This window comes from Amia ocellicauda, unplaced genomic scaffold (assembly GCF_036373705.1).
Source record: "Amia ocellicauda isolate fAmiCal2 unplaced genomic scaffold, fAmiCal2.hap1 HAP1_SCAFFOLD_167, whole genome shotgun sequence".
In the NCBI taxonomy this organism is placed as follows: Eukaryota; Metazoa; Chordata; class Actinopteri; order Amiiformes; family Amiidae; genus Amia; species Amia ocellicauda.
This window is the reverse complement of record NW_027102730.1, coordinates 78,598-101,190: the sequence shown is the minus strand read 5'-3', so window position 1 is coordinate 101,190 and position 22,593 is coordinate 78,598. Positions and strand designations below refer to the sequence as shown.

General features: G+C 41.3%; 5 non-coding genes and 11 pseudogenes across 5 annotated transcripts; all 16 read right to left on the bottom strand.

Moving 5' to 3' along the window:
- Positions 1 to 10,686: 10,686 nt before the first annotated feature.
- LOC136723599 (U5 spliceosomal RNA) lies at positions 10,687 to 10,801 on the bottom strand. The gene has a single exon (XR_010806727.1). It is a non-coding gene; the product is annotated as a U5 spliceosomal RNA (small nuclear RNA).
- A 6,486-nt stretch (positions 10,802 to 17,287) lies between these two features.
- LOC136723545 (uncharacterized) lies at positions 17,288 to 17,406 on the bottom strand (annotated as a pseudogene).
- A 221-nt stretch (positions 17,407 to 17,627) lies between these two features.
- LOC136723577 (uncharacterized) lies at positions 17,628 to 17,746 on the bottom strand (annotated as a pseudogene).
- A 210-nt stretch (positions 17,747 to 17,956) lies between these two features.
- On the bottom strand, positions 17,957 to 18,075 carry LOC136723636 (5S ribosomal RNA). The gene has a single exon (XR_010806761.1). It is a non-coding gene; the product is annotated as a 5S ribosomal RNA (ribosomal RNA).
- Positions 18,076 to 18,290: 215 nt separating this feature from the next.
- Positions 18,291 to 18,409, bottom strand: LOC136723635 (5S ribosomal RNA). Its single transcript, XR_010806760.1, has one exon. It is a non-coding gene; the product is annotated as a 5S ribosomal RNA (ribosomal RNA).
- A 220-nt stretch (positions 18,410 to 18,629) lies between these two features.
- LOC136723603 (5S ribosomal RNA) lies at positions 18,630 to 18,748 on the bottom strand. Its single transcript, XR_010806731.1, has one exon. It is a non-coding gene; the product is annotated as a 5S ribosomal RNA (ribosomal RNA).
- Positions 18,749 to 18,963: 215 nt separating this feature from the next.
- On the bottom strand, positions 18,964 to 19,082 carry LOC136723520 (uncharacterized; annotated as a pseudogene).
- Positions 19,083 to 19,298: 216 nt separating this feature from the next.
- Positions 19,299 to 19,417, bottom strand: LOC136723588 (uncharacterized; annotated as a pseudogene).
- A 215-nt stretch (positions 19,418 to 19,632) lies between these two features.
- LOC136723531 (uncharacterized) lies at positions 19,633 to 19,751 on the bottom strand (annotated as a pseudogene).
- Positions 19,752 to 19,967: 216 nt separating this feature from the next.
- LOC136723555 (uncharacterized) lies at positions 19,968 to 20,086 on the bottom strand (annotated as a pseudogene).
- A 220-nt stretch (positions 20,087 to 20,306) lies between these two features.
- LOC136723532 (uncharacterized) lies at positions 20,307 to 20,425 on the bottom strand (annotated as a pseudogene).
- A 556-nt stretch (positions 20,426 to 20,981) lies between these two features.
- LOC136723570 (uncharacterized) lies at positions 20,982 to 21,100 on the bottom strand (annotated as a pseudogene).
- Positions 21,101 to 21,310: 210 nt separating this feature from the next.
- LOC136723559 (uncharacterized) lies at positions 21,311 to 21,429 on the bottom strand (annotated as a pseudogene).
- A 216-nt stretch (positions 21,430 to 21,645) lies between these two features.
- On the bottom strand, positions 21,646 to 21,763 carry LOC136723630 (5S ribosomal RNA). Its single transcript, XR_010806755.1, has one exon. It is a non-coding gene; the product is annotated as a 5S ribosomal RNA (ribosomal RNA).
- Positions 21,764 to 21,988: 225 nt separating this feature from the next.
- Positions 21,989 to 22,107, bottom strand: LOC136723539 (uncharacterized; annotated as a pseudogene).
- A 210-nt stretch (positions 22,108 to 22,317) lies between these two features.
- LOC136723549 (uncharacterized) lies at positions 22,318 to 22,436 on the bottom strand (annotated as a pseudogene).
- Between the last annotated feature and the right edge of the window lie 157 nt (positions 22,437 to 22,593).

Genomic DNA, 22,593 nt, shown 5'->3' with positions numbered 1-22,593 from the left:
AAATGAATTGAGAAACAAAGATTAATAACTGCCATCATTTACCCAACTACTATTAACTATGGTGTTGAAGGAGCTGCTGTAATAGTTATTGTAATGTTCTCAGGTATTTAAGTTAGATAAAAGGACAAAGATAAGCACATTGTTTTGAAACTTTGACAACTCCACACAAAAAGAGTATCTACACTAGGAAGTAAAGCTGATTCAATAAACACAGGAGATATGATGCTGCTGACGACAGCTGAGTGCTGTACTGAAATAATTTGATAAATGAGATAAATTGGAATCAAGATTATTATTATTTTGAATTGTCCCTTTACTAGAAACCTTATAGATTGTGCGAATGTCAACTAATGTGATAGAGATGCCTTTTATAAGGACGATCTCTGATGTTGTGTGAACCACACATTGTGTCTTCAGACTGATTTATTCCACATGGCAGATATGCATATTATGAATCGTGTCCTGAAGGAACCGATGTCTGACCCATATGGAGAAGATGCTGGTGTTCTTGTTGAGACACAGTAGGCCGAGGGCGCGGCTTTAAAGACAGCCTCACAGCAACTTGAACAGACCAATGCTGAGGTCCACTACGCTGAAGTGATGCTTGACTCAGTGGAGAAATAAGTTAAAATACTATAATTAAAGGTTTTCCAGATTATAGGAATCTACAATATATTGTGAAACTGCTCAGATGACGTCCGCAGTAGCACATATTCTTCTATTGATAGTTTAATTTATAATGTACTATTAGTGGAGATGTCACATTATTCAAATGAATAGAATGACAGCCATGAAGTCAGAATCAGTCCATTGCCCTTCACTTAAGATTTGTACAATGTATAATGTTTATAAATCAAAACGCAACAAATATATGTACAATACAGTTTACAAACTGAATTTGTAAAAAAGAATGTTTTGCTGACTTTTGTATTCTCTTTGAAGCAACAAAATGTATGTGTTATGTATGTCGTAACTAGGGTTTGACTTTTATGACCTGGGGCTGGATGAAATTTAATTTGAGATGCACTGTAAAAGCTCCAGGAAATTGCAACTGGCCACTGCACCTTCCATAAGAGAGCTCAAACATTTGCTAATGCATTGGTTGCCTCACAGGCACTCTTTCCCTGGTTTGCCCATGTGGCGCATGGTGTTGGCCACACGGGCAAAGGGGGGATGTGTGCATCAGTCTTTTAAATTGGTTTGCCCCAGGTTTTATAGTAACAGCTTAGCAATATTGTAGAACTTGCCACATTTGTCAAGCTCATAATCCTGCAATATGCAAATAGATTGTGTTCAAAAGCTTAAATGTTGTGGATATGAATATATACTTGTAATAATATATAGGTGTTCTAAATGGGTTGAAGCCTATCCCGTAGGAAGGCTGAAGTAGTAAAAGTAGCAAAAATACAGTTAAGGGATGTTATATGTAGATTTCGCATTCCAGGGAAATTTCCAGTGATAGGAACACTCACTTCACTGGGACAATAGTGCAGGAACTATGCAAAGCCCTGCGAGGTAAACAACATTTTCACTGCCCCATCAGGCTCAGTCAGCTGGAGCAGTGGAGAAACAAAATGGGATATTAAAGAATAAGCTGTCTAATATATGCAAACAAACAGGACTCAAACGTCCAGATCCCCTTCCTATAGTCCTAATGACAATGAAATCGTCAGCAAATTGAGAAAAACAGGTCTTTCTCTGTGTGAGATTATTATGGGATGACTTATGAGACTCTCCATCACTCCTCCATTGTCTGTAAGGGAAATGGACATCCACTTGATGGATGATGCTCTGTTGTCTTTTTGTATGGGACTAACACGTGCTTTCGAAGCTGTCCATTCACAGATGAAAGCCGCCCAGACTGAACCATCCCAGCAGGTTTACCACCCCTTCCAGCAAGGTGACTGTGTATATCAAAGCACACAAGAGAAAGTCCTCCCAACAGCCCAGGTGGACAGGGCCCTACCAGGTGCTCCTGACCACCCACACAGCTGTGAAGTGCCTAGGAACGACGACATGGATCCACTCCTCACACTGCAAACTTGCCAATCGAGGCGAACAGCACAACCCTGGTGGAGAACAGAGGGATAAAGGAATTGTTCTTCCACATCAGATTTGACATTACTGTATGTATGCAGGCCCTTGTAATTGCTTTTCCAATACTGCCAACTGGTTATTGATGATTGATTTCACATTGTGGTACGAGTATCGAGTGAAATGAGTGCTATCCACCTCAACAACACAGCGATAACATGGAGCCGGCAGGTGATCCAGGTCACAATAGAGGTCAAGCAGTGGGAGGAGGAAGACGTGGTGGTCAAAGGTGTAGCGTAAGGTACACTTATAAAATTCAATTAAAGAAGTGAATTTATAGTATCACCTTATCACGAATCCTGGAATCTTGTAGAACTCAATTTCTGTAATAATTGGACGCAGACACCAATTCCAAAGATATAAATTGTCAAATTTATTCAAAAACAAAGACTAAATGTAGCACTACACTAATTATACAAAAGGGAAAAACTAATTAAAATTCAACTCTAGATCAACAAATCAAAGACAAATCACTTCCGTGACCAAATCAAAGACCATGGGATCGCATATGATAACACACAAATCATTAAACAAAAAAGGTTATAAACACATTGACTACAATACCGGTTAGTAAGACGAAGGTGAGTCTCTCATTAGTATTGTTAGTCAGACATTCAATAACTATGCAGGTTAGTATTTATGTCAGGTAACTTCTCGTTATATATATATCAGTCTCATTAACGTTTAGGTGGAGAGAAAGATCCTATCATTACTTGTTACCACAATTTCCCTTAACTGATTATTATTCAATGATTAAGGATAGGCAGGGCCACCTATAATCTGGTGTCTATTCACTTGTGTCAATTTCAGACTAAACAGTTAAACAGGAATGAGAAGATATTTCTCGGCGTTGACAGATTTTATTTCTAAAATTATCAACAAAACAGTTGAATGCAACACACATTTATATTTAAGAAAACTAAATGATATTACACATTCTAGAGTTATGAATCACAGATTAACATTTCTAATTGATTTCTCAAATGTCATGAATCACAAACTCCAAACTGTTAAACTTATGTGAACTTCGTCGCAGAGAGGCCTCTCTGGCTTCGGGCTCAGATAACAGCACACGGCACGAGGTCCGTGTGGTTTGGAACAAAGGCAGTCCGGTTCGGCTTTGTCCAAGAACTTCCACTCAGTCGATGCACCTGGAAGTTGGGGTTTCGCGAATGTAGAGTCTTTTCCAAACAGATTTTCCACTGGTTTGAAGGCTCCAAGGTTGTGCACAAAATCTTCTTTGTAAGCAGGGTTCCACCGTAGTTACTTGAAGACAAAGTCTTTGAGGAAAGCAGGGCCCTGTTCGTTCCAAGGGTCAAGTTTCTTAAGACTCAAATAGCTATTTAAATGACTTTCGTATTCAGTCGACTTAGTCAATTGTCCAGCTGGATGGCTGGGCACAGGCGGGCAGCGCAGTCTGTAAAGTTCTTTATTTAATAAAGTCCTTTAAAAGAATTCTTCGTACGGCTCAATCTCCTTCTCCCAGTTTAACCCTTCTGTTGCTGGTAAAGACTTAGTTGGTTTCTGGTTCCGGTTCTGGCAACAGAGATACAAGTTGAGCTGTGGCAGCGAGTTACTGGTTTAGGTGAGAGAGAGAGAGAGATGCCGTGCGTTACCCTTTATACGCCTGTCAGATCAATAGGTGATTGGTTCTTTAGTTTGTGAGATTGGATTTCGGCTTCAGCCCCCAGTGTCCTATTGGAGGGGGGCTTGATGTATGACTGATGTCAATCCATGCCATCTTTTGGAAATGCCGGTTGGCACGGGTTCGTAGCTCTGTGTCGGGATTTCGGCTCTCGTCCATTTCAAAGAGTTTTTATTTCCTACAGGCCCCCTTCCCCAGACATCTCACAGCAGGGATTCCAAGCTATTTGGCCCATTCTTGGTGCCATCCTCCCAAGACTGTCACTTTGATGTAAACCAGTTCACATGCTGATGAGTTAAGGAAATCTGATAAATTTGGGGGGGAGAGGTCTTCTTTAGATCAGTGCTTCAGCTCAGAGCTAAAATGCTCTTATCAGAATACACCCAACATAACGCTACACTGGTTAATTCTGTTCTGGGAAAACCACAATCCTGCAGGTTTAATAAGTCTCTCTACACATCAGTCCCTGAGTACCTTCAACCAATGGTCATTTTGACCAATTAAGCCCAAGAATTGAGTCAATTAAGTTGTCATGGACTACCCAGTGAAGACGTGAACTAACGACTAGGTCACACTGTGAGCTCACCAGAGCAGACATTACACTGAGCTCACTGTGAGCTCACTTAGCGCTTTTCCAGCGACATGGTGCCGGTGCTGGAGCCGGAGCTGCTGCTCGGCCTGGGATCCAGCTGATCTTTTTTGAACCGGCCCGCTTTTCCACCGGTTTTGACGTCACTGGATGTGGGCGTTCCCAAGCATGGAGTAGAAGTGGAGAAACACAGCAATAGTAATCAGCACCGAGGCGACTGCGTCTTTAAACCCCATTTAACATCACAATCAAACTCATTCCGCGTCTATGGCAAATCGTAACCCTAATGTTACAAATGTTCCCTAAACACCTATTTTGCAGGATCAATAAAAAATTATTAGGATTTTTTAAACTTTTACTGACACACATAGTTAATAGCAATGTGTTATAACTTTACCGAAAATAATAATCTGTATATCTTTAATTGTTTAGACGTTATTAAGATATAATGCATCTTTCACATAGGGAACATTTGTAACATGTTAGGAAAAACAAACAAATGATTTGAAAATATTCATAATTACAGCATACAATTTGTCAGGCTTCATAACAATGGTATTTATAACATACTCTGTAAAAATCAAGCAAATAGCATTTGTGGTTCACGAGAAAATATGTATATATAATCAAAGCTATCAGACTATAGCAGCCGGTGTATGAAGACACATACGATTATACAGCATTATTTGGCAGCTTCGCAAGACCTAATTTTAAACGTTGTTGGTAAGTTAGATAATTAGTGGGGACCCGCTATTTGCAGTTCTTCCCCTCCATAATTGCTAAAATAAAGTTTTACTGACATTTTATTGACCCTACCACTGCATAGGGCACATCTGTAACATGAACGCTACTGAATGGCACATACATTGAAAACTACGGAGAACTGAGACAAATCCACTTTACACTTCATAAATAATCTTAAAACGTTTCCAACCAAGGCAACACCCACTTGAAATACGTTCATTCTCATTTTTGGTAAACAAAAAGAGAGATTGTTACATATGTTCCCTATGATGCATCTACAGAGAGAGAGAGACAGACAGACACTAACTCTCTCTCTCTCTCAGCTGGGAGTGTGTGGGAGGGGTCTGCAGTGAGCGGGAGTGCTGCTGAGAGCTCTGTCCTTTGGCTGCGTTTTTTTGTTGCTTTACTTTTTTCAGTTTGTTTATTTTGTCTTCTGTTTTCAGTGCTTTTCTTATTGTGGGGGAACAGGGGAGGGGAGGGGGGAGTACCGGTAGTTCTTCCCGGGTCGGGGGGTCGGACCCCCTGAATGCGTCTTTTGAAAAACTGACCCGACGCCATGGAGTCAAGATCGCTCCGGTGCAGTTCTGCCCCCTAGAGCAGTGTGTGTTAGCGGTTGGGGAGGTAGCAGGGTGTGAAAATATCAAGTCTGCTGCCATTGTTATCTTCTTAAAAACCACTGATCTGCTCAATCAGCTAGTGGCTAATGGCACAGTGTTAGACGACACTTTCACCCCGGTGTTGCCGCTCGCTGCTCCTGCCCGGAAGGTAACGCTGTCTAACGTCCCTCCGTTCATCCGCACCGGCTCGGGCAGCTGATGTCCGGCATTAAGAGGGTCCCGCTGGGCTGCAAAGCCCCGCAACTGAAACACGTCGTGTCCTTCCGAAGGCAGCTGTATATGATCCTCAATAACATCAATGAGGATCTTAATGTCTCCGAAGTTGGATCTCTCTTGCTGCCACCACCACGAAGATTGCTCTTTAGTAATGTTGGAAAGTCAAAGACAGCAACCGTCAGGGTTCTTGCATATGACGTATTCGTGCTGCACCTCTCTGCAAGGATCCAGGACAGTTTGTCAATGTAAACTCCAGTGCCTGGGAACTTTTCCACCTAAAAGACAATGGTAAATAAAAAACAAGTTTATCCCCAAACTATTCTTATATTATGTTAAGTGGAATACATTATCAGTAAGGCTGTGATTTTGTTACAGAAATGTGTTATTAAAGACCACAGTATGTCTCAATTCTAAGTTTATTAATTTACAGACATAATAAAGTCAGTGAATCTGTGACACCCATAATTCAATTACATTCTTATTATCAACTATAACTATGAATATAACTGATAATGTAGCATCATTAGATTGTTTACAACCAATATTTGTTTTCAATATATATATTTTTACCTTGTCTTTGTAATATTGTAGACCAAGAGTGTTATACCTGTTTTGGTGATTCTTTGTCAGATTCAGAACAATTTGCTGTGGGGCTGTCAGAACCACTTGATGGTGACACACTTTTGTCTTCATTGCTGATAAATGTGGCTTTTGTTACAATTTTTTTCAGATTGTCCAAAAGGTCTGGAATCTCTGGAGAAAAAAACCTTAGTATTAAATGATAATCATTTCTAGTAATATATTTAATGCAAAGTGAAAACAAAACCATCAATGCCTGCAATTATACTTGAGAGACTTGCTCTATGTTATTGGCAAACTGACCTTTTTGTGGGTCATTAACATTAGCTACGAAAAAAATAAAAAAGATAAAATACAAGAATTTCCAGGTCTAATGTAATGCATATAGTCATTAATGTAGGATTATGAAGTTATGTTGAAAAACTTTATTTAATAATCAGTATTATTAAACTATTAGACAGTGCACATTAAGAGTCTGTATTGTGGTTCTAGATTACTTCAGTATGATCAACTATAATACATTACTCTGGAATCTAAATTACTGAAGAATAACATTTATCAAGGTAAGGAATTATTTGCTATAAATAAAAAAACTTACCATCAACCATACGGTTTCGAAGACATTGGTTTTCATTTTTAAGTCTTGTGTTTTCCTTTTCGAGCTGCTTAACGTTTTGCTGTAGCTCAACTTCACTGGACTCTTTAAATGTCTGTAGAATATGACGGGATCTAATTCTTGAAGCTCCATCGGTTTTCTTTCTTATTTTGTGCTGTATTCAGAGAGGAAAAGAGTTTAAAATGAAAATATATATATATATATGAATATGATTAAAAAAAAACAATCCTGCAATACATTTATTTAATATTTGCAGTAATTATCTCACCGGTAACTGTGGTTCATCAAGGTCACTATCATCTGAAATTTGAAGTTTTTTGTTTGGTTTAGGTACTCTCTTCATTTTAGGAGAGGGCATTTTTGTTAGGTCATTAAGTTTTCTTCTTAGTTCGCCTTCTTTTCCTAAAATAAAAATAAAATAAATAAAACCCTGCATTATGTCCACAGATATTTGGGGATTATATTTATTTGTCATAAAAATACTGTGCTTTGACCATACAAATTAAGATGAACAGCCAACACTGAATCAAAACTGAAGTTAAATTATATCTGGTTTAATTTATTTTGTGATTTGGGGGATTTTATTGTAAAGCACAACACACAATAAATCGTTCTTACAAATGCCAGTCAAGTATGACGAGTTTTTAGCGCCCTCACCACCACCTACCATGTTATAAGAGTATGTTAGACGTACAACACATTAATAACTTAAACATTCATTTCAAATATACTGTGATTGTATATATCAAATAGCATGTAAAGACTTTAATGTTTTTTTTTTTTTAAATAAACATTGTTACCAGTCATAATGATCTGCGCTTCATGGACAGGCCATCCACCTTTTGGAGGTTTGTTCGTGTCTCTCCACTCTGCTCTGAAGTTTCGAGTCGTCTCTTCGTCATCATCAGCAATGCTGAATAAATCAAAATTGCGAAAGCAAGCAGTGGGAATCACGCTGTAAGAGTCTTTGTCGACCCCGCTTTCCCACTTCACCAACGCGTGCATCACCGCCATACTACCTTCACCTTCTCGTCCGTTTTTCCCCCGACAAGTCACGGCACAAAAAACAGTCCCGCTCTGCATTCTGGTACTTGGCGTTCTTAATAACACCAACAGGGTGTAATCGCATAGACCACTCGAGTATAAAGTACTACATATCCCATCTGTTACAGTTTTTTTTCTTCTTCTGAAACTGCAAGCGCACTACATAAAGTTTGGCAAATGAAGAAATTTGGATGATGAGTTTACAATCTTATAAACAGTATTTAAGTAAACCTAGATATGCAATTCCAAAAAGAACAGCATCGAGATGGAGAAACAGGATACAAGAATAATAATACAATGTTTATACTTTTTGTATTTTAATTACAGTATGTAATTATTGCCTTTTGATTTACATTTACAGAAAAAGAACGGCGGCAAACGTGGACTACCCAACAAGAAGCAACAAAGTTACTAAAATATCAGATTCTCAGGTAAGCTTCATGCAGCCATACATGTATAATTATAAAATCAATCCAAAAAATAGACCTTGTTTACCCTACAACTGATTTGAGTGTTAATTCTATTTAAGATATAAAAAAATATTTTATTTTCTGAACTAATAATCTGTGAACATTCTATTATCTCTATAATTTTAATTAATACATTTATTTTATTATTGGTGGAACATTATGTTTTTCAGCTCAGATGATTTCACATACCATCAATTTTTCTGTTAATAAATGTGCAAAAACAAATCAGATGGATAGGCCCCTACATATGAACATTAAGTTAAAGGCCTAGAGTGAGTGTTCTTCACTTCCAGTCATGGCGGGCCACAATCCAGCTCTTTGTAACTCATCAACAACCAAAGACCTGGGAAAAGGGTTAAATGGCTTCAGTTAAGCCAATTAGGTAATTAAGAGCTCAACTGGAAAAAAAACAGCAGGCATAGGGGTACTTTAGGACCACAGTCACTGATATAACCTACAATGTTGTTGTAATGAAAATCAGCAGACAGTGGGCCTCCTCCAGGACTAAGGTTGAGAAGCACTGGTCTTGAAGACCACAATAACAATCGACCTCAAGGGCTAGGGATATTCGAGGTGATGCTAAACCAGTCCTGAATGTTTAAATATAATGTTATTTTCTTGTAGTGTGCCGTTGCTGTTAATGCAACCAGTTATATTGAGCCATCAAATACAGAAGCTGACGAAAGACATCAACATGTAAATTTAGTTGTAAATTTAAAGTGTGTGTGAAAAGTATTTTGTATATGGAGATTAACCCATAGTTTCACAGATAAATTGTGGACCAGTGATATTCAGGATCTTCAAAACAAGTCCTGAATGCTCAAACTTAACACTTCTTTTTTTAGAGTGTCGTTGCTGTCAATCCAGCCAGTGATGTGGAGCCATCAGATACAGAAGCTGATGAAAAACAACATGTAAATTTCCTAAATTAATATGGTGCATCAAAATACTTATTTAGCACTTTCAACTGTTTCTTTGTGATTCCTAAAATTACTTTACAGGCTGGGGCTGGGGGAAGACACTGCGCCCGCCTGGAGAAGCCTGTACAAGCCCCCCTCAATAAGAGAGCTGGCAATCTGCAGTGGAGGGTGTTACACACCATTATTGCTGTCAATTCTTTTATTACTGTTCTTAACCCTGCTGTGTCCGACGCCTGCCCATTCTGTGCTCAGAGAGAGACCGTGTTTCACTGTTTCAGCACTTGCTCTCGGTTGTCACCCATTTTTAGTCTTTTAACTCGTCTTTTTACTGATCTTAACCTGATTTTTAACACAAAGGTTTTTATTTTAGGGGCGCGATACACCAGAAAGACCAAACATGTGGACCAGCTGGTAAACTTCTTGCTGGGCCAGGCTAAAATGGCCGTCTATAAGACTAGGAAGAACAGAGTGTGTGGGGAGGGCAGTGAGGATGCAGTGAGAGTGTTTGCCATGCTGGTCAAGTGCAGAGTCAGACTAGAGTTTAACTATTACAGGCTGATGAATGATTTGGAGAGTTTTGAACAGGTCTGGTGTATTAATGATGCCCTTTGTGAATTGTATGACGGGGAGTTGGTTTTTATTATGTAATTCATTTATAGGGTTTAGTATTTGATGGTTGTTTTGTTGTGTGTATTGGGTTGCTTTCTTTAAAAGTGTACAGATCAGTGGCGGAGTTAATGCTTGTTGGGGGGAGACAAACAAAGGGGAACACTATTTTTTATTTATTTATTTTCTTTTGTATGAATTATTGCGTGTTGCAAACAGGCAATGAAGTCTGATAAAAGTCAAAAAGTCTCTCTCTCTCTCACACACACACACACAGCCAGCAAGACACACAGAGCCAGCCAGCTCAGCGATGACATCACAAACATCTCTCTCAGGTGACTCCTATGACATCACAGAGCACGTACATTCCGTTGCTTGCCGTCTGTCAACCACTCAGTCACTGCCAGCCAGACTGGCTGGCTGACTGGATGGTGGGGCTGCTTGCTGCTGCTGCGTACCTTAGCAAGCTTATTTGCTTGACCGGCCTTCCTCCTCCGCCCACATGCCCACCTATGTCCGATCTGCTGTTCACCTGGATCACAGCTCCGCCCCAACAAGGCAGAGCCCCCCAAGAATGGTACAAACTCACCCACGATCCCCTCCACGGAAAGCTATAGCAAAAGGCAAAAGCATTATATGTAATGAAGAGGAACCCGAGTCCAAGACGCATCCGACCAGCCATACATATTTGTGTGTATTAAAGATCACATTTTATTACATTTAGATTTTCTGTACTTTATTACATCTTTTTGTGATTTTTAAATGTATTGTTTCTTTTCCTTATATATGTATGTATGTATGTATGTATGTGTGTGTGTGTCTGTGTGAAAGTGTATGTGTTTGTGTGTCTCTGTGTGAAAGTGAGTGTGTGTGTGTCTGTCTCTGTGTTTGTGTGTCTGTCTCTGTGTGAAAGTGAGTGTGTGTGCGTGTGTCTGTCTGTGAAAGTGTGTGTGTGTGTGTGGGTGTGACAGTGTGTATGAGTGTCTGTCTGTCATGTAACTCGCACATCTGTGAGGGCACAATTTTTGCAGAAAGAGATGTACACATTTTGGAGCAACATATGCTGCCATCCAGACATCGTCTTTTCCAGGGACATCCCTGCATTTTTCAGCAGGATAACGCCAAACCACATTCTGCCCAGATTACAAGCGCATGGTTGCGTAGGCAGAGAGTGCGGGTGCTAGCATGGCCTGCCTGCAGTCCTGACCTGTCTCCGAATTGAGAATGTGTGGCGCACTATGAAGTGCAAATTAAGACAACGAAGGCCCTGTGCAGTTGCGCAGCTGAGGAAATGCATAATGGATGAATGGGGGGAAATCCCACTTGCTAAACTTAACCAAGTGGTGTCTTCAGTGCCCAAGTGCTTAATAAGTGTTATTAAAAGAAAAGGTGATGTTACATAGTGGTAAACAGTCGACTGTCCCAACTTTCTTGGTTTCTTTTCACTGCTAATGAGATGCTGTAGAGTGAGTTTTCAGGAGCTCTAATCGTATTGATGAGTTCATGCAGCATTTGTAATTGAATTTCAAAAAGAAATCCTTGCTGTCTGGCCTGTGTGTATGAGATGTACTCTGTCAATCTTTGGCTAACAACTGAAACATTGGTAGAACAGAAATGGCAACATAAAAAAGAAAAGTACATTTTAAAAGAGCACATTAAATAGGATGAATATACAGTTTTTTACAATCACTTTGTCACTAATTTCAGAACCTTGATGTCATTTTTCAAAACTCTAGACACAAAACTCAAAACGGTCATCACTTGTAACACAGGCTGTCCAATGTTCAAAACATTGCATTGTGCATTCATATCTTTAAAGAAACCTTGCACTTGCAGACTTGTTGGTTCAAATAATTCATTTATCATGAAATACCATAGTAACATTTATTTAGATCACCCACACAGAAGATACCGATAGTTTCACTGTGTAGTTGTTCGTACAATCATTAAATATTGTAGTACAAAATATGTGATACATGTTTCATTATGGTACTACACATAAATACATCACTGTAAAAGGACTAGTAGAGAGAATACTACAGACACAGTGGAATCATTGAACAAAATCTGAAATGTATTGATGCAATACAATCAAATCACACCATAGGTTTCTTTGAATCCATGCAACAATAATTAGCTACAAAAAAGAACAAAACTACAGTAAAATGTCAACTGCAGTGTTCCTCACCTGGCTTAGTGTAAAACAAAGGATTGATTACTGTACTTCTGAATTTCCATCAGCCCTGTGTTCAGGTTCAGGTTCTCACAACCATTTTTCACAAGAGGCATCTTGAAACTGAACATACCTGAACATACTCAGTCATCAGCTGCTTCACTCTGTCTGCATTTCTTTCAAAAGGCACACTATACTCTGTGCTACACATTGGTATGCAGTATACAGTCATTTGACAATTGAGAGTAGCCTAATGTTTAGTGCATGCTGAAGACTTGCCGCTTCTCAGTACGGAAATTTCTGATGATTGAGGCCACAGTTGATCCTGAGTTGATTCTGAGGTTTGATTGAATCATTGTAGCTGCCTCAGTCATGGTCATTCCATGATTTACAACATGCTCTACAACTATTTCTCGGATTTCACTGGACACTATTTGCTGTTGCTGCCGCTGTCTGGTCCGTGGCCTTGTCCTCTACCACGTTCCCCCAACACCTCTCAAATGAGGCCCATGGCTGCCTCTCTGGTGAGGCCTAAGCCCTCCTCTATGACGAGGCCCACGACCACCTCTCAGAAGGGGTGCATGTCCCCTTCCATTCCTTTGACCACCACGTCTTCCTCCTCCCACTGCTTGACCTCTATTGTGACCTGGATGACTTGCCGGCTCCATGTTATCACTGTGTTGCTGGGGTGGATAGCACTCATTTCACTCGATACTCGTACCACAATGTGAAATCAATCATCAATAACCAGTTGGCAGTATTGGAAAAGCAATTACAAGGGCCTGCATACATACAGTAATGTCAAATCTGATGTGGAAGAACAATCATCTTCAACCAGGTTGGAGCGTTAGTTGCAATGCCTTTAATACACGCAGCGTGGAGAGGAACAGTGACTCAAGTAGATCCCAAAGTCGCTCTGCCTTCATTTTAACAGTCAGAGCTTTTATACACAAAAATCAAAGAGCTGGTTATAATCAGAAAGTCATTACTATGTTATCTTAAAAGTTAGCTAAGCAGAATTTATATCATTATAGGACAGAGTTCATAGATCAACACATGGATTAGGGAGCAGGCACTTCAATCATACTGTTTGACATTGTCTCCAAGATTCTCATCGTAAATAACAAACAGAAATCAAACTACCTTCTGGCCTGACCTTCTAGCTTGACCTTATCTTTCTTAAGTATACAAGAGAGAAAAACAGGTATTAGAGAAAGAATTTCTAACTTTCCTTCCACACTGCAAACATGGTGTGGAAAAGTGCTACATGATGATGAATGATGATGAAATATTACATCCATAGATAATGTAGTCCAACTGGTTCATGCTCCTCGTTTATTGATGTCAATGGATCTCATTATCCTGAAACTTTCATGATCGAAACATGGAATATTGTTTGTCAGTTTCCATAAAATTATGCATTAAGAGTAATGCAACAGTCACTTATCATTTTGAGCAGCTGTATCAATTGATAGTTAGATCTTTGTAATGAAATGAATAGACAGTGATCTCAGATGTAATGTGTGAATTGCATTTTGAAATGGTAATACTTTGATGTTAAGTTGTGTCATTTTAGTTCAATGAACAAATGATCTGAGGTTGATGTGTATTGTATCCAAGCAATTGTAAAAAAGTGTTAGAGTTTTGAAAAATGTGCATTTTGATCATCGGGTGTGAGTTTAGTGTCTAGAGTTTTGAAAAATGACATCAAGGTTCTGAAATGAGTGCCAAAGTGATTGTAAAAAAGTGTAATATCAGGGGACAGTGGCTATTAGTGATCTGGCCTTCCGTGGCCTCTGTATTAATGTAACAGGTCACATTGTATGTGTACACTGATACTTGATAGTATAATATAGTACAAGTAAAAAACATACATAGGTATCATAGAAGTATTTTGCAGAAATGATTATGGATAGTTATCAAAATGGAGAGGAAATGCTAAATCCAGTCTCCCCAGGCTGAGCTTCTATTGCTGCACCTGCTGGCCCCACTATATGGATAGAGCCACACCAAGTACAAGAGTCTCCCCATTGCTATTTATATCTCCCTATCCAGTCTTCTTTATGTGTCAGGGTGGGGTGCCTATTCCCCTGCATGCTTTGAAACCTATAGCACCTGGGACGCACACTTGGGATCCGGTTCCTCTGCCCCTCACATACACATGAGGAATCCCAGGTGCTCAATACGTCATACTGTCTCTTTCATCTCATGTGTAAACTATGGACAAATACATGACTAAACGTGTTTAGTTGCTTTTCCCAGAATGCTTTGCGCCACGATATGCAAATAACGGGGACTATGATTGGCTCCCTGACATTACCCACACTGCGACTGATGCTACCCATTTCACTACCCAACAAAGACCCATAATATGCGTGTGTCTGTCTGTCTGTCTGTCAAAGTATGTGTGTGTGTTTCTGTGTGTGTCTGTGTCTGTCTGTCTGTGTGTGAAAGTGTGTGTGTGTCTGTCTGTCTGTCTGTCATGTAACTTGCACATCTGTGAGGGCACCACTAATGCAGAAAGAGATGTACACATATTGTTTATTTTCCATATATATGTATGTATGTATGTATGCATGTCCAATTGCTTTGACAATACAAATGAATTGAATTGAGAGGGAGAGAGAGAGAGTAAGAGAGAGAGAGAGAGAGACAGACAGACAGACAGACAGAGAGACACACACACACACACACACACACACACAGAGAGCCAGCCAGCCAGCTCAGCGATGACATGACGAGCCTCTCTCAGCTTACTGCTATGACATCACAGAGCACGTACATTCCGTTTAACAAATCGTTAAACAAAAAAGGTTATAAACACATTGACTACAACACCGGTTAGTAAGACGAAGGTGAGTCTCTCGTTAGTATTATTAGTCAGACATTAAATAACTACGCAGGTTAGTATTTATGTCAGGTAACTTCTCGTTATATATATATCAGTCTCATTTACGTTTAGGTGCCGAGAAAGATCCTATTTGTTACCACAATTTCCCTTAACTGATTATTATTCAATGATTAAGGATAGGCAGGGCCACCAATAATCTAATGTCTATTAACTTGTGTCAATTTCAGACTAAACAGTTAAACAGGAATGAGAAGATATTTCTCGGCGTTGACAGATTTTATTTCTAAAATTATCAACAAAACAGTTTAATGCAACTCACATTTATATTTAAGAAAACTAAATGATATTACACATTCTAGAGTTATGAATCACAGATTAACATTTCTAATTGATTTCTCAAATGTCATGAATCACAAACTCCAAACTGTTAAACTTATGTGAACTTCGTCGCAGAGAGGCCTCTCTGGCTTCGGGCTCAGATAACAGCACACGGCACGAGGTCCGTGTGGTTTGGAACAAAGGCAGTCCGGTTCGGCTTTGTCCAAGAACTTCCACTCAGTCGATGCACCTGGAAGTTGGGGTTTCGGGAATGTAGAGTCGTTTCCAAACAGATTTTCCATTGGTTTGAAGGCTCCAAGGTTGTGCACAAAATCTTCTTTGTAAGCATGGTTCCACCGTAGTTACTTGAAGACGAAGTCTTTGAGGAAAGCAGGGCCCTGTTTGTTCCAAGGGTCAAGTTTCTTAAGACTCAAATAGCTATTTAAGTGACTGACACTTTCGTATTCAGTCGACTTAGTCAATTGTCCAGCTGTAAAACTCCACTGATCAGGTGGGTCTGTGAAGTTATTTATTTAATAAAGTCCTTTAAAATAATTCTTCGCTCAATCTCCTTCTCATAGTTTAACTCTTCTGTTGCCGGCAAAGACTTGGTTGGTTTCTGATTCCGGTTCTGGCAACAGAGCTACAGGTTGAGCTGTGGCAGCGAGTTTCTGGTTCAGGTGAGAGAGAGAGAGAGAGAAAGACTGTCCGCTGTTCCTTATAGTCTGTCAGATCAGTAGGTGATTGGTCCCTGAGTTCTTGAGATTGGATTTCGGTTTCAGCCCCCAGTGTCCTATTGGAGGGAGGCTTTATTTATGACTGATGTCAATCCATGCCATCTTTTGGAAATGCCGGTTGGCCTGGGTTCGTAGCTCTATGTCGGGATTTCGGCTCTCATCCACTTCAAAGAGTTTTTATCACCTACAGGCCCCTTTCTCCAGACATCTCATAGCAGAATTCCAAACTATTTGGCCTCTTCTCGGTGCCATCCTCCCCAAAACTGTCACTTTGATGCAAACCAGTTCCAAGCTGATGAGCTAAGGAAATCTGATAACTTTGGGGGGGGAGAGGTCTTCTTTAGATCAGTGCTTCAGCTCAGAGCCCAAATGCTCTTATCCAAATACACCCAACATAACGCTACATATGTATGTATGTATGTATATATGTGTAGAAGGAAAATTAGAAATTATTTTCTTACACCTGTTTTTCTCTCTTGTATACTTAAGAAAGATACGGTCAAGCTAGAAGGTCAGCCCAGAAGATAGTTTGATTTCTGTTTGTTATTTACGATGAGAACCTTGGAGACATTGTCAAACGGTATGACCTACGTGCCTGTTCCCTAAAACCATGTGTTGACCTATGAACTCTGTTCTATAATGATATATGTTCTGCTTAGTTAGCCTTTAAGATAACATAGTAATGACTTTCTAGCATGTATGGATGTATGTATGTATGTATATATATATATATATATATATATATATATATATGTATGTATGTCCAATTGCTTTGACAATACAAATGAATTGAATTGAGAGGAAGAGAGAGAGAGAGAGAGAGAGAGAAAGAGAGAGAGAGAGACAGACAGACAGACAGACAGCTCAGCGATGACATCACGAGCCTCTCTCAGCTGACTGCTATGACATCACAGAGCACGTACATTCCGTTGCTTGTCGTCTGTCAACCACTCAGTCACTGCTAGCCAGACTGTCCCTAAGACAAAGTGTACAATACTTCAATTATATCTCCTCCAGACAGATAAAGAGTATTAAGAGCTACGATGAAGATACCCAGGAGACGTAAAAAGCTTGCATCACCTGGTATTTCCTGGAGGTCACCCATCCAAGTACTAACCAGGCCCTGGCCCGTTTAGTTTCCAAGGTCTGACGAGACCGGGCACGTTCAGGACGGTGTGGCCGCAAGCCGAGATGCCTGGCTGCATGATGTCTCTTAAAGGCTGGCGGGTATTGACGGAATTTCCAGCAAAAAATAAAAAATAAAAAAATAAAAAAATGGAGGGAAAAATAACAGTGCAGGAAAGGGTGTTGAAAGTAGCCGGGAACGTGTACAATTCTTCAATTATATCTCCTCCAGACAGAAAGAGAGTATTAAGAGCTACGATGAAGTTACCCAGGAGACGTAAAAAGCTTGCAGCACCTGGTATTTCTAGGAGATCTCCCATCCAAGTACTGACCAGGCCATGCCCCGTTTAGCTTCCGAGATCTGACGAGACGGGGTGCGTCCAGGACGGTGTAGCCGCAAGCCGAGAGGCCTGGCTGCATGATGTCTCTTAAAGGCTGACGGGTGTTGACGGAACTTCCAGCAAATAAAAAAAGAAAAATGGAGGGAAAAATATCAGTTCAGCAAAGGGTGTTGAAAGTAGCCGGGTACGTGTACATTTCTTCAATTATATCTCCTCCAGACAGAAAGAGAGTATTAAAGATCTACGATGATGTTACCCAGGAGACGTATAAAGCTTGCAGCACCTGGTATTTCCAGGAGGTCACCCATCCAAGTACTGACCAGGCCCTGCCCTGTATAGCTTCCGAGATCTGATGAGATCGGTCGCGTTCAGGACGGCGTGGCCGCAAGCCGAGACGCCTGGCAGCATGATGTCTCTTAAAGGCGGGCGGGTTTTGACGGACCTTCCAGCAAAAAAAAAAAGAAAAATGAAAAATGGAGGGAAAAATATCAGTGCAGCAAAGGGTGTTGAAAGTTGCCGGGTACGTGTACATTTCTTCAATTGTATCTTCTCCTGACAGAAAGAGAGTATTAAGAGCTACAATGAAGTTACTCAGGAGACTAAAAAGCTTGCAGCACCAGGTATTTCCAGAAGGTCTCCCATCCAAGTACTGACCAGGTCTTGCCCCGTTTAGCTTCCGAGATCTGATGAGATCGGGCGCGTTCAGGACGGTGTGGCCGCAAACCTAGAGGCCTGGCTGCATGATGTCTCTAAAAGGCTGGCGGGTATTGACGGAACATCCAAGAAATTTAAAAAAAAAAAAAATAGAAAAATGGAGGGAAACATATCAGTGCAGGAAAGGGTGTTGAATGTAGCCGGGTACGTGTACAATACTTCAATTATATCTCCTCCAGACAGAAAGAGAGTATTAAGAGCTACGATGAAGTTACCCAAGTGACGAAAAAAGCTTGCAGCACCTGGTATTTCCAGGAGGTCACCCATCCAAATACTGACCAGGCCCTGCCCCGTTCAGCTTCCGAGATCTGACGAGATCGGGCGCGTTCAGGACGGTGTGGCCGCAAGCCAAGAGGCCTGGATGTATGAAGTCTCTTAAAGGCTGGCGGGTATTGACGGAAGTTCCAGCAAAAAAAAAAGAAATAAGAAAAATGGAGGGAAAAATATCAGTGCAGCAAAGGGTGTTAAATGTAGCTGGGTACGTGTACAATACTTCAATTATATCTCCTCCAGACAGAAAGCGAGTATGAAGAGCTACGATGAAGTTACCCAAGTGATGTAAAAAGCTTGCAGCACCTGGTATCTCCAGGAGGTCTCCCATCTAAGTACTGACCAGGCCCTGCCCCGTTTAGCTTCCGAGATCTGACGAGATCGTGCGCATTCAGGATGGTGTGGCCACAAGCCGAGATGCCTGGCTGCATGATGTCTCTTAAAGGCTGGAGGATATTGACAGAACTTCCAGCAAAATAAAGAAGAAAAAAGAAAAATGGAGGGAAAAATATCAGTGCAGCAAAGGGAGTTGAAAGTAGCCGGGTACGTGTACAATTCTTCAATTATATCTCCTCCAGACAGAAAGAGAGTATTAAGAGCTATGATGAAGTTACCCAGGAGACGTAAGAAGCTTGCAGCACCTGGTATTTCCAGGAGGTCTCCCATCCAAGTACAGAATAGACACTGCCCCGTTTAGCTTCCGAGATCTGATGAGATTGGGCGCGTTCAGGACGGTGTGGCCGCAAACCAAGAGGCCTGGCTGCATGATGTCTCTTAAAGGCTGGCGGGTATTGACGGAACTGCCAGCAAAAAAAAAAGAAATAAGAAAAATGGAGTGAAAAATTTCAGTGCAGCAAAGGGAGTTGAAAGTAGCCGGGTACGTGTACAATTCTTCAATTATATCTCCTCCAGACAGAAAGAGAGTATTAAGAGCTATGATGAAGTTACCCAGGAGACGTAAGAAGCTTGCAGCACCTGGTATTTCCAGGAGGTCTCCCATCCAAGTACTGATCAGGCCCTGCCCCGTTCAGCTTCCGAGATCTGACGAAATCGGGCACGTTCAGGACGGTGTGGCCGCAAACAAAGAGGCCTGGCTGCATGATGTCTCTTAAAGGCTGGCGGGTATTGATGGAACTTCCAGCAAAAAAAATAAGAAAAAAGAAAAATGGAGAGAAACAAATCAGTGCAGCAAAGGGTTTTGAAAGTAGCCGGGTACGTGTACAATTCTTCAATTATATCTCCTCCAGACAGAAAGAGAGTATAAAGAGCTACGATGAAGTTTCCCAGGAGACGTAAAAATCTTGCAGCACCTGGTATTTCCAGGAGGTCACCCATCGAAGTACTGACCAGGCCCTGCCCCATTTAGCTTCCGAGATCTGACGAGATCGGGCGCGTTCATGACGGTGTGGCCGAAAGCCAAGAGGCCTGGCTGCATGATGTCTCTAAAAGGCTGGCGGGTATTGACGGAACATCCAAGAAAAAAAAATAAAAAAAAAATAGAAAAATGGAGAGAAAAATATCAGTGCAGGAAAGGGTGTTGAAAGTAGCCGGGTACGTGTACAATACTTCAATTATATCTCCTCCAGACAGAAAGAGAGTATTAAGAGCTACGATGAAGTTACCCAAGTGACGATAAAAGCTTGCAGCACCTGGTATATCCAGGAGGTCACCCATCCAAGTACTGACCAGGCCCTGCCCCGTTCAGCTTCCGAGATCTGACAAGATCGGGCGCGTTCAGGACGGTGTGGCCGCAAGCCGAGAGGCCTGGCTGCATGATGTCTCTTAAAGGCTGGCGGGTATTGACGGAACTTCCAGCAAATAAAAAAAAAAAAAAAAAAAAGAAAAACGGAGGGAAAAAAATCAGTGCAGCAAAGGGTGTTGACAGTAGCCGGGTACGTGTACAATTCTTCAATTAAATCTCCTCCAGACAGAAAGAGAGTATTAAAAGCTACGACGAAGTTCCCCAGGTGACGAAAAAAGCTTGCAGCGCCTGGAATATCCAGAAGGTCTCACATTCAAGTAATGACCAGGCCCTGCCCAGTTTAGCTTCCGAGAGCTGACGAGATGGGGCGCGTTCAGGACGGTGTGGCCGCAAGCCAAGAGGCCTTGCTGCATGATGTCTCTTAAAGGCTGGCGGATATTGACGGAACTTCCAGAAAAAAGAAAAAAGAAAAAGAAAAATGGAGGGAAAAATATCAGTGCAGCAAAGGGTGTTAAAAGTAGCCGAGTACGTGTACAATACTTCAATTATATCTCCTCCAGACAGAAAGAGTGTATTAAGAGCTAAGATAAAGTTACCCAGGAGACGTAAAAGCTTGCAGCACGAGGTATTTCCAGGAGGTCTCACATTCATGTACTGACCAGGTCCTGCCCCGTTTAGCTTCCGAGATCTGACGAGATCGGGCGCGTTCAGGATGGTGTGGCCGCAAGCTGAGATGCCTGGCTGCATGATGTCTCTTAAAGGCTGGCGGGTATTGACGGAACTGCCAGCAAAAAAAAAAAAGAAAAATAGAGGGAAATATACCAGTGCAGCAAAGGGTGTTGAAAGTAGCCGGGTACGTGTACAATTCTTCAATTATATCTCCTGGAGACAGAAAGAGAGAATTAAGAGCTACGATGAAGTTACCCAGGAGACGTAAAAAGCTTGCAGCACCTGGTATTTCCAGGAGGTCTCCCATCCAAGTACTGAGCAGGCCCTGCCCCGTTTAGCTTCCGAAATCTGATATGATCGGGCGCGTTCTGGACGGTGTGACTACAAGCCAAGAGGCCTGGCTGCATGATGTCTCTTAAAGGCTGGCGGATATTGATGGAACTTCCAGCAAAAAAATAAAATAAAAAGAAAAATGGAGGGAAAAATATCAGTGCAGCAAAGGGTGTTGAAAGTAGCCTAGTACGTGTACAATTCTTCAATTATATCTCCTCCAGACAGAAAGAGAGTATTAAGAGCTACGTTGAAGTTACCCAGGAGACGTAAAAGGCTTGCAGCACCTGGTATTTCTCGAGGTCTCCCATCCAAGTACTGACCAGGCCCTGCCCCGTTTAGCTTCCGAGATCTGACGAGATCGGGCGCATTCAGGACGGTGTGGCCGCAAGCCGAGAGGCCTGGCTACATGATGTCTCTTAATGGCTGGCGGGTATTGACGGAACTTCCAGCAAAAAAAAAAAAAAAAAAAAAAGAAAAAGAAAAATGGAGGGAAAAATATCAGTGCAGTAATGGGTTTTGAAAGTAGCCGGGTACGTGTACAATACTTCAATTATATCTCCTCCAGACAGATAGAGAGTATTAAGAGCTACGATAAAGTTACCCAGGAGAAGTAAAAGCTTGCAGCACCAGGTATTTCCAGGAGGTCTCACATTCATGTACTGACCAGGTCCTGCCCCGTTTAGCTTCCGAGATCTGACGAGATCGGGCGCGTTCAGGATGGTGTGGCCGCAAGCCGAGATGCCTGGCTGCATGATGTCTCTTAAAGGCTGGCGGGTATTGACGGAACTGCCAGCAAAAAAAAAAAAGAAAAATAGAGGGAAATATACCAGTGCAGCACAGGGTGTTGAAAGTAGCCGGGTACGTGTACAATTCTTCAATTATATCTCCTGGAGAAAGAAAGAGAGTATTAAGAGCTACGATGAAGTTACCCAGGAGACGTAAAAAGCTTGCAGCACCTGGTATTTCCAGGAGGTCACACATCCAAGTACTGACCAGGCCCTGCCCCGTTTAGCTTCCGAAATCTGATATGATCGGGCGCGTTCAGGACGGTGTGACTACAAGCCAAGAGGCCTGGCTGCATGATGTCTCTTAAAGGCTGGCGGATATTGACGGAACTTCCAGCAAAAAAATAAAATAAAAAGAAAAATGGAGGGAAAAATATCAGTGCAGCAAAGGCTGTTGAAAGTAGCCTAGTACGTGTACAATTCTTCAATTATATC